At 37.5% G+C, this 20,452-nt stretch overlaps 1 protein-coding gene across 6 annotated transcripts in view; it reads right to left on the reverse strand.

Moving 5' to 3' along the window:
• Window positions 1-20,452, reverse strand: part of Mid1 (midline 1) — a 342,361-nt gene that overhangs the window by 114,370 nt on the left and 207,539 nt on the right. The gene's annotated exons all lie outside the window — the stretch shown is intronic.

Below are 20,452 nucleotides of genomic sequence, written 5' to 3' on the forward strand. Positions count from 1 at the left end.
TGCCACATGTTTGTACAGACTAAAAAAATTCTGTATCTGTCCCAAAACTTGATTTCATTCTCCAGAATTCGTCTCCAGCATGGGAACAAAAGGGTGCAATGAGAATGGAAAGCAGTCATTTAAAATATGATTATCTGAAGAAAGGGAAGTAGATTTTTCAAAGAGCAAAAAGAAAATCTGTCCTGCACTGCAGTTATTTGAAGGATGTGGCTTATCATTATACAAGACAAGAAACTGCAACTAAAGGACTTCACCAGGAAAGTGTGAAAACAATTCTGCATGATTCAGTTTATCCTATAGACAGTTGGGCTCCACCAAAGGTATATAAGGAACATGCAAGATAAGGGGAAGCAGGGAGCTCACTAGGGTTGTACAGAATACAAGTTACAGTACCTGATTTTAGAACACTACAACACTTCATGGTGAACCAGAACACAATTGATAAGACATAGATACTTGGGTTTACATTTTTCCAAATCATGATTACATTTACTCGGTTTTTAAAATAGAGATGATTTCCTTAAGACATTCACCAAAGAAACACATGTTTATTATTATCAAATAGGAAGTTAAATAACATTTCATCAAAGATCTTTTTACAATAGCTTTTTGTGAACATAACATTAAAGTTGTTAACATTTATGAGACGGGTTTAACTTGTCTGTATTCTGGCACTGTGGTGGGAAAATCAGCCTGAATAGCTCAAGTTGAAACATCAGGAAATAAAACGTTTACTCCACCCATGAAAAGACAATGATAAACAACAACAAAGCATTTTACAATCTTTTCAAGTTCATAATTTGTTGGCCTTCAGTTGAGATTTTTAACAGAGGGTCTCAAATAATTCATATTTTGTATAATATAGTTCATTTTAAGAAACAAAGCATCCTTCTCTACTTTTCTTTCAAAAACAAACAAACAAACAAACCTTGTCTTGCTTTGTAGTCAAGGCTGATCTATCATTTACGATCTTAATCCCTCAGTTTCCAAGCACTAGGATTATAGGTGACTGTCACCAATTCCGGCTAAACCAATTCGGTTTTAAAGGCAAATTTTATACTATGCTGAAAATGATTGATGTTTCCTATTCTAGTCTTTTCTGGCTGTCATACAAGAATTTGGGTCTGACAACAGTGATAGGCTACAAAAAGAAAGAAGACACACAGTGATAGGCTGCAAAAAGAAGGAAGACAATAAGGATATGTCTCAACTTGTCTCCTAGCAGGAGGTCTAAGATTGGATCTTCAGGTGAGTGGATCCACATCATTGGTGGTGGCAGAAACCGAAGCTACTCATTTCTTTAAAACCACCCACAGATTAAAGGCTCATAATGCTGCCTTCCTTGAGGGCTTATCCTTGCTTATCTATATTAGGGGAGGAATTTATACATATATCCATACAACTCTAAGTCTGTAAAATCCTGTACATACATATATAATGGAATCAATATTTGTATATGTGTATACAAATATATGTATATATATATATATATATTCATACACAGAGATATACAAAACCACATTTTGAAAATTACTTGAACTTGTGAACACAAGTCATTCTCTATAAGTCCCTTAGTTTGTTCATCCACACTATACTACAGAAACACTTTTTCTTTTGTGCAAATACAGAATCCTCTAGATAATAGTTATTTATCTAAAAATACCACTTGGTTCAATCTATCAAAGGTTACTTTGAAATTGGTAAGATCGCCTGAGAGATCTACTCTCGTGAAGACACTTGAACCATTTTTTACAGGTAGATTGAAGCCTGGAAAACTCTTAACTACTTTAGGACACATTTACTTTTTATTTTTTCCTATATAGTACACCTCTAGGAGGCCCACTTCTTCCCAGTTATCCCTTAGAATGTTCAGATTGTTCTCTGAACAACGGAAAGCTTAAAGTTAGTCAACAGCAAAAACAAATCCTCTTGTCATGTTCATGCAGGTAAGGAGGACTGTAGAGTAACTGATTCCTATTGTATGATCTGAAGGGGAAACTATCTAACATGATAATGTCTTTCATACACAAAAGTATGGCTTTTCTGGACACGTAAGATGGCTAATCCGGTAGGAGCACTTGTCATCTCTGATGACTTGAGTTTGATCCCTGGCGTCTATATGGTAGAAAGAGAGAGCTGACTCATGGAAGTTGTCTCCTAACCATGAGTGCCCAACATCATGTGCACACACACACACACACACACACACACACACACACACACACACACAGAGAGAGAGAGAGAGAGAGAGAGAGAGAGAGAGAGAGAGAGATAGTAATTATAAAAAAGAAGAAAACTACTTCAACCCTCAACTTCAAAGTTAGTCACACACAGTCCTCAAACTCCCCATATCCTGAAGTTACTTTGTGATCTTAAGAAATAAGAAAAACTAAGCTTAATCCACAACTCCTGGTATACTATTATGAACATTTCCTGTGATCGCTGAAGCCCTCCAGTCAAAGGATAGAGTCGCCCCCCTCCGCCCTCTCCATTTTTAAGGCAACCAAAAGAGGAGTGATTCTTTTATTCTCAATTGTTATTGTAAAGCACCACATGAAAGAGTGGGAACGATGGGAACATGGCAATGAAAAGGACAACAGCTCTGACGGATGAAAACAGGATATTAAGAACAGTATCAGGACTGTCTGTATAGAACAAAGGCAAGAGGGAGGCTTCTCAGAGAAATTCGAGCACAAACACTTTTGCTACATTGAAATGCCAATGGGTAAATTAGTTTTTCAAGAAAGCATGGCTATTTACATCTGGGGCAATAAAATTGAGTTGCCATTAAAAGACACATGTGGACATGCAATCTTAAGTATCATAAAATTAAAACTGCTTCCAAATCTCATCAAATCTCCCTCCCTTTAACCCATATTCTACTTCCCCAAATTTCTAAATCTATGTTTTATCCTGTGTGAAATAAGGTGCTAGCTTTACCAAATAGTGAACAGTTACAGAAATTGAATTATTTTGCTAAAAGGGAGAAAAAGAAGCAAAGCTGTCTCCTCACAGTATGTTCTTAATTTTGTGTATGTATTCTCTCTCTCTGTCTCCTCTGTGTGTGTGTGTGTGTGTATGTGTGTGTGTTTGCATCAGATTATGTGTACGTGAGCATATGATTTTATGCATACATGTGTGTGAGTGCATGTGGAGAAAAAAGATTAATGTTAGATATCTTCCTCAGTTGTTTTATGTATTAATTTATTTATTTTGGTATATGTCTCTCGCCAGACATGGAGCTTACTGATTCAGCTAGACTGGCTGGGCATTTAGCTCCAAGGATCCACTTGTCTTTACCTCCCCAGCACTGGGATTATAGATGTCTTTTTATGTGGTTTCTGAGGGTCCAAACTCAGGTCATAATGCTTACACAGCAAGGACTTTGAAAACTCAGCCATCTCCTCAGTCCCGTAACTTAAACTTTAAACATACCCTTTTAGAATTCCCAGAGAAACCATGTAATGAGCACTTTATTGAGAAACAATCAAAACAACTAATACAGTATATTAGTTTTGTCTAATCCAAGTGGTGCAAATTCTCCAAAAGCTGCCAATGTGATGACTCATTTAATAAGGCATAATGCAAATTAATCTAGCTTATCAAACTTATTATTCATCATTATAATTATCACTAAATGGGTTCTGAAAAGAAAGTAATATTTTTTGCATGGCATTAGAAATGCCCATCTTTTTTTCTGTCTAGATTCTGCTGCTGCTCTCCTTGTTTCTCTTTCCCTCTCTGTCCTCTCTGACTGATAAACTATTTTGTCTCTGCTGTACTGTCAGAAAACTTGGGGCTAAACCTTGAACTTAGAAGGCCCGAGTTCCCTTAGTCTACTTTTGAGCCAATCCCATTAATGCGATACCATGCAAAAGGATGTATACCTTGAAAGCAGATAATACTGAGTTTAAACATGGACTCTGACATTTCCTTGCAAAGACAGATAAGGACCTGATACTCTATGTCTCTCATAGTCACAAACACTCTCCATATCTTAGACACAGTTTCCTTCTTTGTAAAATGACGATGAGAAAAATCTCACAGCTCTTTGAGGATCAAGTGGGGCCAAGTTTCAAAAGTGCCAGGAAAAAATGTCATTTTCTTGTCCTTTGTCCTCTCTTGTCCTAAATTACCTCTGCACTAAATAATTTCATTATCTGTATTTATTTCCTTAGAAATCCTTTCAAGCTATTTGGGAAACAGGAAGGGTATCAACCCATTTAGTTGTCTCATAATATTCATTGAATGTCTTACGTGAAGGGACAGTATGAGGCTAACAATATAACTAACATTTCTTTTTTTAAAAGAAATCGTTTATTCATTTGTTTATTGTGTGTGTTTACACAGTAGGGTGAAGGTAGTATAAGGAGGCTGGAAACAGCTGTTGGGTCCCCTAGAACTGGAGTTACAGGCAAATGTGAACTTTCAGATGTGGCCTCTGGGATCAAAATTCAGGTCCTCTGGAAAAGCAACAAGCATTCTTAACATCTCTTCAGTCTCTAAACGAACATTCTTTTCTTAAGAAGAATGGCTATTTGATGATAGCTTCTATGTAGATACTCTTGTATACTTTCTATACATCAGTAGTACTCTGTGGTCATTACCTTGTATCTCCCATAAAGATCCTGAGGTTGCATTCTCTGCTTCCCACTCAAAGTCACCTTGCCCTCTGTGTATCATCCGTTAGATCAGTGTTTCTCAAACTTCCTAATGCCTCACACTTTTATACAGTTCCTCATGTTATGGTGACCCCAACCATAAAACTATTTTCATTGCTAATTCATAACTATAATTTTGCTACTGCAAGGAATCATAATGTAAATATCTGTGTTTTCCCGATGGTCTTAGGTGACCCCTGTGAAAGGGTCATTCAACCACCAGAGGGATCATGACCCAAAGGCTGACAACAATTGTGCTAGAGGTGTTACATTGCAGGAAACAAGAGACCCTGGCATGGACATTATACATGAGCCTTGTGAGAGTAGAGAACTGTTAGATTGTATCTGTTTATAAGCTAATCTGTCTACTTGAAGGTTACATGGATGCTGATGGAAAGCATGAGAGTCTTGAATTATAGATAAAAAGCAGTTAAAGCACAGCAAATGGTATATCCTTCACAGTCTTGCTTCTTGTCTCCCAAGTCTCATCCAGTGTACCTGGTGCACATAGCGGGGTACACCACAGCCTGGCAATCCAAAGCATACGAAATCTGAATCATGTTTTGTGAACTGTAAGAATGCCTCTCCAGCCTTAAAGGAAGATAATTATCTCTATTCTGTGAGACTTTCTGCTATACAGACATCCTTATAAACAGAGCTACAAAAATCTGAGCAATCTGTGGAAAAATACTGGCCAGCACACACAGTTCCTGTCCCCACTTGTGGGTCCAACTAAGAGTGACAAATGGAAATCAGGTTACCAGTGGGCTTCCTAGCATTTACACTAGAGGCAGACTCTCACCTAGCATTCAATAATCCTTATGTCAAGGGAGACCAGAGGTAAAATAAGTTTGCAAGAAAGCAGTGAGGTTTTTATCACCAGCCTCAATCTCACCATCACACCACCCTTTAGAATAAAGCTGCAACCACAAGAAAACTAGCATAGATCAAAAAAGTCCTACTCATACATAGATTTTGCCCCAGATAATCAAAGGTTGCTAAAAAAGTTCATCATGGGCTCAAATAAGCCTAAACCTAGCCTGAAACATCAGCTCTCCACTCTGTACTACTAACCAAAGTAGTGAGAAAAGGATGGGAACGGGCTGTGGAGAAGAAGACATGAGTTCAAATTCCTAGCATTCACATAAGAGCTACATTTGGCCATAAATGTTTGCCATCCCATGTTTGCAGTTGGAGACAAACAGATCCTTGGGGCTTAGTGGCCAGCAGGCCAGCCTAACTGAAACAGCAAGCTTCAGGTTCAGTGAGAAACTTGGTTTCAACAAATAAGTTTGAAACTGATAGCTAGAGGAAGACACCTAGGACTTTCTCTGGCTTCTACATGCATGTGTATGTACATACATAACTATACACATAAACATGTGGGAGAATAGGCTGAACCTTTAACTAAACATTTTAATTGTAAGCTTACTTATTTGGAATAAAAAAAGCGGATAAAAGTCAGTTCTTTTATTTCACAGGGATTTGGATTGGTTTTTGTTTGGGATTTTTTTTTTGTCTTGCCACCTGCCAGGAGCAGCTCTGGGCACTAGCATTGCAGTGGAAAATACAAGAACAAAGGCCTTCTCTTAGAGACCTTAGTTTTTAATGAAGAAAATAGAAAACAAATAGTTAGGGAATGTAATTATTTTAAAGACTCATACATAAAATAAAAGAAGTTAAAGTGATAGAACAAAACTGTTGATAGGTATATGTAGACTATTTTAGCAAAAGGGTTATTTCAACTCATAGCTGGGTAGTCTTTCTTGACATTCTGGCTTTTCCCCTGACAATAAATAAGCAAGACATCTTAACTTTAGATTTGATAACACATATTCAAGGAGGTATGACTTTAGACATATTTTAATTTTAGTATAAAACTTTCCAGAATTTAGGCAGAAAGATATAATCTCATCTCTTTGATCATTAAATGCTTAGTTTCAGATATCAAGTATTGATTTCTTTCTCAAGGGCACTAAAGTCCAACCTTTACAATTTATTGTTTGACAAGGCAAGATGACAAGTTATTTGAAAACAGTGACCTCCTGATTTCTTTCAGCAATGTGATTTGACAGGATGATTCAGAGATCCAGTAGACAAAGAAAGCAGAAAGTATCGTGTCTTGGGCTACTTTGTCTTGTTAAAGGAAAGGTACTGACTGACCATGGTATGAAGAACAGTAATTGCACTTTTCACAGTTCTGAAGCGTTAGCTGGGGAGTCCAAGATAAAGATGCATACAGTGGAGAACCGTAGTTCTCTGTTTTCAAGATTGTTCCTTAAAACCTATGTCTTCCAGAGGAGAGGAATGATGCATTCTTAGACAGCAGAGGAGCACAAAAGACAAAACCCACTGCAGTTAGGCCCCCTTTAGAACATGTAAATACCTCTCAACAGTACTGAATTGGGAATTAAATTTTGAGACCATGAATTTTGTGAGCACATTCAAACCAGACCATGTAATACTCAAAATAAGCTGGATGTGTGCTTGATTTTAGGATGCTAACTCCAAATTGAAAATAATGGTGTTCATGCAGTTATGGTTATAGGGAAGGGAAGTGCAGGAAATTGGGAGGAGTGCTGGAGGAAATGAGTATCTGTGACCAGAGCCTCAAGATTGGTGAATGTCAAAGATGTGCTACAAATGGGAGGTTCTGTTGTCTGGCAGGTTTTGTTAGCATCTGACTGACAGTGGCAACAATGACAAATAGCATCTCAAATAAATCTCCTTCCTGGTGAGGCAAAATTGTAACCAAGCTTGGTAAGAATCAACCAAAAGAAACGAGATAGCAAATGCACTCATTAAGGGAGAAAAAAAGAGTTGCCATTGCATCAAGAGCATAGGAACACAGAATACTTGGGAAGGTTCAGAAACACTCCACTCAATTATGCACTGAAGCAAGTGACAAGTTTTATTTCTTTTTTTGGTGTGTATATATGTGTGGTATGCATGTGCATGCATGTGTGCATGTGTGTGTGTGTGTGTGTGTTAACCTGTGTGGGGGTATACATATATGTGTAGGTGTGTGTGCATGCATGCGCTTGTGTAAGACAGAGACTGATGTCAGGTGTCTTCTAGATTGCTCTTCACTTTGGTTATTGAGGCAGGGTCACTCACTGAACTCCAGTTCACCAATCAGCTATCTGAGTTAGTAAGCGAGGCCACACTGTTCCAGGACCCCGTGACTCTGCCTCTCAAGTGCTGGAATTCCAGGTGGCTAGCGCACTTCCTGGGTTTTATGTGGGTTCTGTGGTCCTCACACTCTCAAGGCAAGCATTTAACCCACCGAGCCATCTTCCCACCTCCAGACATAAGGATTAGGACAAGACATAGTGCCTTTTAAAAAAGCAGTCTTCTGAGAGTGAACAAAAAGGTTTTGAGCTAAAAGTCAATATTCAAAATGGTTTTTGGGAGATCCAATACTTGTGCAAAAAAAAAAGTTCTTAAGAAAAACATAGGTCTGAAAATATAGTTCAGTGGTAGACCAATTGCCTGGCATGTATGAGTTCCTGGTTTCTATCCCAAGCACCACAAAAATAATTGTAATCCATGAGGATTACTTCTGTAAAGCTCAGGAGGATGCTAATGACTTTAAAAACATATTCCTGTGGCAGACTCTGTTTTTTCTGGTATTAATAAAATATTTCCTCGTTACGTGTTTAAGAAATATTTACAAGCATTGCTTGTAAAGCATAAATATAAGGCATTAATTTGGAATTCATACCGAAAAGTATGATCTCAGGGACTTCATTTATGGATTTTGTGTTGTTACTTTTGCTTTGTGTTTTATTTAATCGATTATTTAGGACTTAAAGGAAAACCTTTTGTATTAAGCATTTTATCCTTTCATTGAGATTCAATTTAAGTGTGCATCTCATCACATACACTTTATCCTTTCATGCAATCATTCTTGATAAGAGTGTGGCTCTTTAAATAAAAGAAAAGGGGAAATTGGAAGGACTTACTATTTGAGTTGTAATCTGTGACTTAAAAATTCATTTATAAAGATGTCTGGTTTTAAGAATGGTGAGCTTTCAAGGTGAATGTTAGCTGAAGAAAATATGACACAAATGCTTCGCATTGTGAAAAAAAACAATTTTAGTGCCTGATTTATCATCTTTTGGTAAAACTTGATCAGTTATCTCTTATTAAGCAGCCACTTTAGCTCATCATTCTTTAAGTCAACAAGAGCACTTGATTCAAGGCACAGATCCAAACAGTTCTGCCAACAGTCTCAATCTATATTTTCCATTCCAAATTCTCCAAGATACTCTCAATTTTAAATGGACGCAAATATTTAGCTTTGCAACGTTAGTCATTTTCTTTCTTGGAAAACAGACTGGGAAATTCCTCACTCCTGGGGTCCTGGGCAAAGGGCACTAGATGATGGTAGGAATGCTGGTGACTTCCCTGAAGGGAGCTTTGTTGTGCTTGAGCCACTGCCAGTTAACCTCCCCCAACAACACAAACTGCCAAAACATCAGTGCTCCAAAGAGGGGCGCTCAGGTCCTGCTTCCCGCCCCCTGACTATCAGCATCCAGAAGCAATTCTTTGCATGGGTGCTTCTTCATCCTGATCCTGAGTGGCAGCTCTGAGGATTAAACTCAGGTCCTTTGGAGCAGTCGCTTTATGCACATTAGCCCCCTGGGGTGATGAACTCCAAAACCTCCATTTTCTTCCCTTGGCTCTACCCTCTCTCACAAAACCCTAGTTAGCCACTGTGCTACACAGCCTTTCTTGGATTGTAGGCTATCAAAAGAAAACAAAACAAAACACCAGACCATACAACAATATGATGGATATGGTAATGAGGGTCTTTAGGGTAGTGGGGAAATTCCAAGATCCTTTAGAGCTGAGACTTCACATTCTCATCAGCAGAATCCTACTTACAATAGCACAAACGATCATTTGACTGAATAAAAATCGTGTGTGTGTGTGTGTGTGTGTGTGTGTGTGTGTGTGTGCATCCATTAAAAAGAAACCCTTCAAAATTGCCAAATGAAAATTAAGGTAAGTTTTTCCTTAAGTGGGCAAAATTTCCTGCTTAGTGACTGAAGAATAGAAGGAAGGAAGGAAGAAAACAAGCAAGCAAGCATTTGGAGCCTTTTCAACTCACTTTCTTGTTATCTCTATGAAGACATTTTTCTTTTACATAGACGTTATTATCCCATGAATTGTGGTGCACTTCCTTCTGTGCAACACGGTAGTAACTTACATAGAAAGCACTGCTTCATTTCTAACAAAAAAGTAGATTTGTAATCTAAACCAAAGATTTTAAAGGGAAAGCAACTGGGAGGAGGACAATAGAAGTCATATCACTCAGAGTGCTGGTTACAAGGGCATCTTTAAATGCTTTATGTGCAAGCACATTCTCTCTTGTGTGCACGTGTTCTCTCTCACAAGCACTCCAGATGTACATATATGTTTAGTAATCACTAATATAAAGGCAATGACTTTGATAATAAACACCCCCCAAGAAATAACTCAGAAGATAGAATTAATTTCCATGTGGGAATTAAGATAACAATAAAAGAACAGTGACTTCTCATTTGGCTGAAATTCTCTGGAAATGTAAGACTTCTGGTTAATTTGATTTTCTGGTTAACTGAACCTCAGATATGTAACCTGTTTTTAATCTTCACTGAAATGTGTCTAAAATGCTTGAGTCCACCTACTTTTACTCATGCAACTTCAACTGAAGTAGTGGGTTTCATTTAAAAGTTCTTAGGAAACTCCAAATCTTATTTTTCCTTTCAGATCATCAGTATATTTCATTTAATCATAGAGATTTCAGAGACTGGCTTGAATGTATAACTGTTTCCATGGCCAGTTTCACATTAATCATACACTCATCTTCATCTTTATAACAAATGTTTCAGAAAAAGTGTCACAGAAATTATAATTAATAAAAAGCTCATTTATTGACAAAATTAAGACTAAGGTTAAGCATTTCAGTGTTTGTATACTAAAGGAATATAGTAAAATTTCCTTCTCTAACTAATGTTAAGTATTTAATATAATATTTTAATATAGTATTCTAATCAATTTTGTTAGCACAAGTTAGACTAATACTGAAATATGTTACCTTTAGATATGTTTAAAGAGTATACATGCATATAATACATAATATATTTCTTTTTGTTATTTTATTTTGTTTTTGGAGACACGGTTTCTCTGAGTAGCCATGGCTTTCCTGGAACTCACTTTGTAGACCAGGCTGGCCTTGCCTGCCTCTGCCTTCCAAGTATTGAGATTAAAGGCACGTGCCACCACAGACCAGCATAAAATATTTCTTATTGAGTGTTAGTGTTAAGGTTTCCTGGTAGAATATAATGGCAGCTGAATAGACTCAGATATCCTCTTTTTCAGTCACAACCAGCTGACTTTGGGGTCCCAATTGCAATTTCCCACAGGAATCTACCCTATGATATCTTGAGTTACCAAATACTATCTGAATATTGAATTAAACTATTGCCAAGATAAAGAGATCTTTAAACATACTAAAGGCTTTCTAACCTTTAGTAAAGATCTTATGGAAGAAATCCCTGCCAGTGCAAGATAGGGGATTGACTTTGAAAATGTTGGCTAAGATCACTGCCAACTCTACAATTCCCATCAACTTGCACTGTATGCAGAAAGACAAAACAAGTAAGACTAAAGCTTATTTCTCTTATTTCTCTCTCTCTCTTTCTTTCTCTTTCTCTCTCTCTATCTCTCTGTTTCTCTCTGTGTGTGTCCCACTCCCACTTGCTTGCACTTTCTCTTAAATACTTATACACACACACACACACACACATACACACACACACACACACACACACAACAGACCTCTTTTTTAGGGGGTGTGGTTATTACTAAACAACAATAGGCAATTTTTTGATTTCCTATTATATGTCAGCATTTTTTAAATACTGTGCATGCAGTAGAGTTTTCATAAACATCTTTTATAAAGAATTGAATGGTGGCTGGAGAGATAGCTCAGCAGTTAAGAGCACTGGCTGTTCTTTACGAGGTGCTGGTTTAATACCCAGCACCCACATGGCAACTCACAACTGTCTGTAACTCCAGTTCTAGGGTACCCGGCACCCTCATACAGGTATACATGCAGACAAAACGTCAGTGCTCACAAATAACAACAGCGAAAAGAACTGAATGAAAGTGAAGAGTTTAATTATACCTCACATATAGATTGAGCAAGAGTCTTCTTACATGGAGATCAATGATGTCAAATTAAGTGGCAGTATTTGTGTTTCTCAATGATGACTATTTTGAAACTGATACTGTCGCCATATCCTAACTTAGAACTCTATTAAAAGACATAAATAAATATATAAATATATTTATTTTACTAACTAATATGATTTGGGCACAAAACTATAGGTAATTTTGAAGGATACACATATTAATTGTACATTTAAAATTTCATATTTCATTGTATGTTGGGGATTTTCTTCATAACGATGTTGCTCAAACTGGCCTCAAGTTCATAATCCTCCTGCCTCCTCTTTCTAAGTGCTGGATTTAAAGGCATGCATTGTCACACTAGCTATGTTTTAGATTTCAATCTAGAGCTCAGTATCGGCTTTGGAAAGACAAGACGGATGACTTGTCTTCCTGTTCATTGTGTCTTCCCCTTTGTGCTGCCTCCCCCTGCCTCTCTTCTTAGTGTTGCCCTAGGAAATGCAATGACACCAAAAGCCTGGTCATTTGTTTTCTTTCTAAGAACTCTGCAAGGACTTTTACAGACTAAACACTTGGAGAAGCCAAAAGATACTTTGTAATCTTGAATTAAATAGGGTGCCAAGTCCCCAAGGTTGACTGGCCTCCAACATCTGCCATCCCAGTGATTTCTAGGTTAACTGGATACATATAATATCTAGGGTTGCAACATCTGGACAAGTAGCCTCATCTCATTTGTCCTCCTGTCTTAGTAATAAAAGCAGTATGAGGGAGTACTGAAGATAAGAAGATGGTAACTGTATTACATTGATTTTTCACTGCAAACTGCAAATAGCACGTGTGCGTGTGTGTGCGCGCGCATGTGTGTGTATACAAGTGCACATATGCCTTGATAGAAATTACTTGGAGAGTAGATACGTGAAACACAAGGATTACATTAACATGTCTAACACAAATAAGCAACCCTTCCTTTGTATTTCTTGTTTTGAAACATTCTTTCATATACCCATAGACAGCATTTTTAGCACCTAAAATTTGTTCTACATTTTATATAAATTGGCTAATCTCTACTCAGAGCTAGTGTGGTAAGGTTCATATGTCACATTCTGTGGATGAATGAACTGAGGCTCAGAGTTTAAGGAACTTTTCCCAGGTTCACATAGTTGGCATATGGCATAGTCTAGTTTAGAATCATCATTTTCACAACTCTTAAAATCATCTTTAATATGGATGAAAAATATTGCCCCTACACTAATAATTTTTGGTACATGAGTATAAAGAACATTTGGAGTCTAGGCTATACTTATAAACTAACTCTAAAAGACTAGTAGTTAACATTGGTCAATCACGTCTTCTTCACCAGGAGCCATTAAGGAATTTCCCATGCAAAGGGCTCCTCATTTTCCCTTAGGACAGACATCTGGATCATATCAACAAGAGGGTGCCTTAAGCATGAGAAAATTTAGAAGAAAAACCTAAGGCTGGATTATTTCCATGAGTCCATTCATTGATATCCCCTGAGTACTCCAGTTTTTACATAACTACCTTGTCATCTATCCGTTCCACTCAGTGAGCAATGGCTTGTGACCTCCCAGTTAGCAAGTTCACAAGATAAATATATCAGTTATAATTAATGTTTACTAGAATTGATGTAAATATTTTAAAACACAACAGTTCCAAGCACATGTGAGTTCCATTTTATTTTATGAAATACTAAAAGTCCACGTGTCTACCCCATTAATTATAATCTGCTCCCCACTCTGGCCTATATATGTTGCCTCCTGACACAAATTGGAAAAAGGTGTTCAGAATGGAATCAACCTACACTCCAACTGGGCTACAAAATGTCCACTTCCCAAGCCTCTCAATGAATGTAACCTGACATTTTTCTAAGACTTGAAAAAGTTTATGAATTTAAAAAGAGGGTTTAAAGACTCACCATAGTTGAGCCCTATAGTAACTGTTGAAATATCCAAAATAAATAGACCTAAGGGGGCCTAGGGGACACTAAAACCTTGTTATAAAAGAAGAAATACTCCTTAGTATTTTCTTTCACAGAAAATAGCATACGTGCATCCAACCAGCACTAAGAAGAATGAATAGTAAACGTTGAGGCTACCCTCTAGAGATCTAAGGGAGGCATGAATGAGCCGTGTAAAATAGTTCTTTTGCTACATGTGAGTGATTGAGTTTAGCTTGCCCATTCATCTTAAATGTTAAAGGCAAAACAGAGAATGGTTAACTTTTTAATAGCACTCTGCTTTAAACAAATGCACTATGCACTCATTCATCACCGTCCTCAAGTCACCTAGAGAGGGGGTTACCACTAAGAAGTAGTATTCCATAGAATGATTCTTCTGGCCATTTTTCTGTACATTTCAACCACAAAATGGGATCATACTTTACACTTTGTTTTGTTAGCTGTTAGTTTAAATATAATATATTGGTTGATTTTTCATGTTCAAAGACTCTTCTGACTCACCAAAATTAATCTTAAGTACCTTTTAAGACAACTGAACTATTACAGTCACTTTACAAAACAAATAGACCATTTAAGCTAAAGATTTTAATAAATAGTAGAATGTGAGCAATCCACCAGGTACAATATATACTATCAGTGGAAAATAGTTCTTAGTGGCAAATAATCTTACTTTTTATATAAAGCAAAGATATACAAAGATATGCAGTATACTGGGGTTATTAAATTTCATAAGAGGTAGAATATAGAGAAAGGTTTCAAAAAACCCTTTTGTGGGTGGGAGCAGTAGATAATATGTGTTGTATAATGCTGCACTTTGCCCTTATCAACAAACTGGCTAGTGTCTCCAGAGGAGACATGTTTTGGATAAGATGCTAGTGACTACCTCACAAAAGAATAAGATCAAATGAGTTGGCATCGCTATTCCTAGGTTTTGCTCTGTTCTGACCTCTTGTGTACACCTTGTCCTTGATTTGTATTAAAGGGTCCCAGCATTAGGAAGGTTGAGATATACTCCGTGATCAGAGAAGGAGAGAAAGGAATGCCAGAATTCATGGCTTTCCTGGAAGGAATAAGCTAGTGTTACATAGTTTGTCTTCTGCCTTTTCACTCCACCAGAGGGTGGGCCAATTGTCCATAGAAATGCAAAGCAACAGATGAAAATCTCCATGGTAGGACAGCTTTTTAAAATGGTAACTCAATGATGTTCTCCCTCATCTCTGGAACCTACAGCTATGACAAAATACTACTCTCTTAGCTGTGGCATGTTGTAGCGTACAGGTGGTACCAGAAAGGAAAGCAAGTGTCCAAGTAGGCCCAGCTTGATCATATGGACAATTTCAAAGCTATGTGCTTTCTCCAGTGACAGCAGAATACAGAGATGTTCTATGTGCAAAGGACTCAGTGTGCTGCTGTGGCTCTGAAGGTAGAGACAGAGAAGGGGTATAGATGACCTGCAGGATCCTAGCCAACAGTTTTGAAGTGACTCATACCTAGAACACTAGGAAAATGAATGCAGTCCACAATGTAACCTTGACAGAAGAGTCATACCCAGGGCCTCCAGAGAAGAGCATAGTTTGGAGGACAGCTTAATTTCAGCCTGGTAAGACAATGAGCAAAGAACATAGTCAAGCTACCTTACAGAACCCTGAGCTTTAAAAAAAAAGGGGGTAGAGGGCTGTCTTTAACCCACATGCCTATTTGTTACACTGTGATACTAAACGAATACATCTTCATCTGTTTAATCTATAAACGCACCGGCAAAATTTGCCTCCTAGATAGGTCTCAGATTCTGGCCAGTGACTATTAGTTCAAAGTTCTATTTGGGGCCTTTGATTTACTTTCTAACACTTGGAGAACCTACAGCCTATCTTTCCATACAAGTCTTAGCTCTTGGCTTTTGATATGTTCCACAGGAGGCTTTGATTTACCTTCTGCTTAATTATTAACTTTCTAGAGCTCTCCCTCAATTGGTGTACAAAGTGCTTAGCACATTCAGCTCATCTGTCCACAGCATGTACCCCACTAAGGCTGTCTATTACATGCTTGGGACTTCACTTTCTATAGTTTCAACATTTATTCCCCCTTTCCCCAATCTCCACTGCTTCCAGTTCCCTATAGTGGACTGGTCAAGGATTACATAATAATATAGGTGGAAGTGTGAATGGTGAATACCATGAATTCGTTTTCCTATATTCTCTGTTGGAAAAATAGAAGCAGTGATTAGTCAGTCATACACTATGCTACAGAGAAAAGGAAGGGGGCCAGGTGCAAATTTGATTAAATTTAAAACTTTCCCAGTCAGTACCTTGTCATTTCTGGTATCCCTTGCAGACCTCACTCAGCTCATGGCTGAAAGAATAGTAGTAATATTTAATTCATAGAATTAGAAAAAAGTAAAAAGCCATTGCAAGAACCAACACATACAAATATTGAAATGTCTCCAGTTTGACGGAGTCATTTTCACAAAATATTTTTAAATTTCCAGAGAAGGAAGTGTCTCAAGTACTTCTATTATTTTGAGAGCAAGGGTATCACTAAAGTTCCTAAAGGCAGCCTTGCCATTAGAGCATTTTAGGACATGGAAATGATCATCTGATATTAGAATGCTATATTCGTTACTGTGCTCGCAAAAGAAGGAAAGTGAATTTTAGACTTAGGAAGACAATTTACACTTGCCACATATGTTGGGCTATTTCTTCTAGGTTTTCTACAAAACTGAAATAATGGTAAGGCCTCTTATAGTAGGCTGCATGCTTAGGTAATCTTGAATATCTGTCTATGAGATATTGTATTCCTATTAGATAGTGTTGTATTTCTGTGTGTGCTAAAATGTGAAACTTTTAATGAAAATGTGTGAGCTGAACATTTTATTTTTCCTGCTCTCTCTTATTGACATTCTGAGTGAATATTGCAGATCTTAATAATTCTCTGACCAAAAAAAGGGAATATGAGAGGTTGAGGGGATGATAAAAAATACTTTAGACTTGTGCTGAAATTTAAAAGTAACCCCCAAAGTGTGACATAAAATGGCCAACATATTTACTACAGCTTTCTCTGTTTTGTATTTCTGTCTCATTACCCAAGAAACATTGCCAATGTCCTGGTGGTTGGTTTTTCAGGAGCCATCTTATAAACTACTGGGCTGCCCTCTGTTCGGGGGCATTTACTTCCAGATGTAAGAAACTTGCTTGCTTGGAAAGTTTTTCTCTTTCTGTAAATTGTTTGTCATTAAAATAACAATGCATACACTCATTAGTTGAAGGAAAAATCACCTATATAGAACTGTCTCCAATGCAGATATTGTTGGTATAAAGAAGCCTTGTTGACAGGTTGTTTTAAGTGTTGACTTAATGAATAACTTTTCTGTTAACATGCAGGAGCCAGGAGCAATGAAAAATTCCCATGCCTTTAAAATCCACAACCTTGGCACACATCATAATGGACAAAGTTCAAGATATTCATGGCTTCCCTGACTTAAAAATTAAAAAAAAACAGCTACAACAAATCACACAAAGTGGCATTCTTATACTCTGAATACTCTTTTCAAAAGTTCCTATTAACTGATTTTTCATGATTTCCTTAAAAAGTTGACTGTTAAAATGTGGCCTTTCAAGAGTTCAGTCTTTCAAAATAATGAAGCACTTGCCTTCCCTTGGACCCTGGCTTGAGGAATGCAGCATGCTTCACAACAATGTGCAGATTAGCCAGGTGCCTTTCCAAGTCAATGCCTAGAGCAGAAGTAGTGCAAACTAGCCAACAGGGGACCTGTGTGCCAAAGCCAGCCCTCTACTTGTTTCCTGTGGCCCACAAGTTTAGAACGTTTCTCACATTTTTTTATTATTACATTTTTTAAATTAGAAACAAGCTTGCTTCACATGTCAATCTCACATTTTTAAAAGGGAAATTTTAATATTTTGTGACCCAAGAAAATTAGACAGACTTAAAATTTTCAGTGTCCATAAATAAAATTTCTCTGGGAACACAGTGGTTATGTAGATTACGGCTGAATTAAGCAATCTGACAGACTGAAAGTTCCTAAATATTTATTATCTGGTTCTTTGTGTGCAAGGGTACTGAACCCAGTCTGGATATGTGTGACAGGAGAATTGTGCAGAGAGCTTTATATTTTGTTCAATTATGCTATAGGGTTGTCTATCGACCTAAGAAATGACATGACCCTGCTTTGAACACCACTCTTGTCAAACACCCCCACCCACACACCTGCACAATTCACTAAGTATTTGGAATGGGAAAGAAGACAGTGACTGCCATTCCTTGTATTTGTGAGACTATTCTGCTTGTTAAAGTCACAGAATAAGTGTGTTTTAATTTGGGTTAAAAACCTTTGCTTGAGAGACTGAAATAACCCTGAAAACTGATGATCTGGGTTCAGTCCCAACACACATGAAGGTGGAAAGAGAGAATCAACTCCATGATGTCCTTTGTTTTCTATATGTATGCTGTGGTACAGGTGCCCTCCATAAGCACATCATATACCCCCACACAAAATAATACAGTAAAATACATTTCCATTTTTTTAAGCAAACAGTGGTCCCTAATATTTTAACCACAAAGTCCTAATTCTTTTATTTTAAATTCTGGGTGTTCATCATCTTTTAAAAACAGCTTTATTGAGACATAATTTATATGTCAAAATTACCAGTTCATGCAAGCAATTCAGTTGGTTTTAGTACATGCACAGAGTGGGGTAGCCATAACCAAAATCTAACTCCAGAATTTTGCATCACTCCATTAACAGACGCTCCCTATTCCTCTTTCACCCCAATCCCTGGGAACCACTAATCTTACTGTCTCCATGGATATGTTTCCTCTGGACATTTCACAAAAATGGCATTGTAGCCCCCTTGTGATTGCCTTCTCCCACTTAGCTGAATAGATTTTTAAACCCTCTAATCTTTTCACAAAACCTCAGTTTGGAACTAAGTAACTAATGAAGCCATTATTGGAAAAGTAATTGATTGCATGTTATCCTTAGGGTTTTACAAAATGCTTTTGCAAAAAACCGCAAACGTTGGGAAGAGGGATGCCTCTGAGTCTCAGCATGCCACTTGGGGCATCAATAGGCCACCACCTGTTGATTTTATCTGTTGCCCAACAAATATTTATAGGGTATATGCCAAATATGGCTCAAGATAGGGAATAAAATATGCCTCAGAGTTACTTTCCAGTCTAAGCTCTTCATAACCATCCTTTGCATTTATCCCCCAATAAGCACTCTGCCATCTTTCCAACACATAGTATGTATGTTCCAGGGTTTCAGTCTTCTTTATGAAAATAACTTCTTAACAGGTTTAAAATTGGAGCTGGAAACCTGACTTAGTGGTTAAGAGCATTGATGTCCCTTCCAAAGCACCTGGGTTCAATTCCCAGCATCCATATACCAGATCACAGTTGTTTGTAACTCCAGTTCTAGGGGACCCTAAAACCTCACACAGACCAATAAAAATAAATTTTAAAAAGAGAGGTTATAATTATTCTAGTTGACTTTTACTTTCTGAATCAAACACATTTAGGCATGGTTAGCCTGGACAAATGCCCCAAGAAGGTCATGTTAGCTTTGTGTGGTGTGCTATCAGTAGAGTAATTGTGTACTCTATTGGATAAGGAGGACCACACATGGGAAAAAGCAATGGATAAGTGCACAAGGAATTCAGCTAAGGACATATTTGATCTCCCATTCCAAATGTGAAACCCTCGCATTGAACAGGCTCTCCTGAGATTTCCCAATTGTGCTAGCCTTCCTGGGGACCATTCAAATGGAGTTGGTAGTTACATGGCAATTCAAATGGTATAAGGGTCCAAGAGATAATCTCAAGACCTTTACATGCCAATTATATGGATTCTGTAACAGACTGGTGATAATAAACTGACTTGGGGGTTTAAAAAAGCTACAAAACAGTTCACCCTTATAAACTTGTAAGTGGAAAAGGTGAGGTCTAATTATTTTTTTTTGCAAGTAGGAATCAAACTCAAGCTAGGTAACCATTCTAATAAGCTGTGTAACTTAAAGCCCCCTTTAAATATGTATTATAGATTTTTATTATATGTTGTTTTCAGATAGTGTCTCACAAGCTGGCACTGGACTAGGGATCCTTCTGCCTCCTGAGTTCCAGGACTACAGATGTGTGTCACTATGCTCAGCTTTAGTGATGTCTTAATATCAGCAGGAACATACTTTTAAAGTGTTTGTGTAGCAGTTTATCTATATCGGTAAGTGTTAGTGATTCTTAATGTGTTCACATATTTACTATGAAATTTTTTAAACAATGTGGGCCTAAGTACACAAGCAGCTTCTCTGTGCTTAAGGATATATGACTCTATTAATTGTGCTCTAAATACAGGTTCTTTAAAGTGGGCTCAAGAGATGGCTAAGCAGTTAGAAGCATAGGCTGTTCCTTCAGAGAGAGGACTGAAATTCATTTCCAAATACCATGTCAACCATTTACAACTACATACAACCCCAGCTTCAGTGGACCCAATGCCTTTGGCTTCACATGCACTTGTACACACAGACACACTAAATAATATATGTTTATTTATCTTATATTCAATTTTTCTCCACTATTATATGAGAGTTGTATAATAAAACTTGACATTTAAAATCTAAAAC

Source organism: Mesocricetus auratus, unplaced genomic scaffold (assembly GCF_017639785.1).
Source record: "Mesocricetus auratus isolate SY011 unplaced genomic scaffold, BCM_Maur_2.0 Super-Scaffold_100003, whole genome shotgun sequence".
In the NCBI taxonomy this organism is placed as follows: Eukaryota; Metazoa; Chordata; class Mammalia; order Rodentia; family Cricetidae; genus Mesocricetus; species Mesocricetus auratus.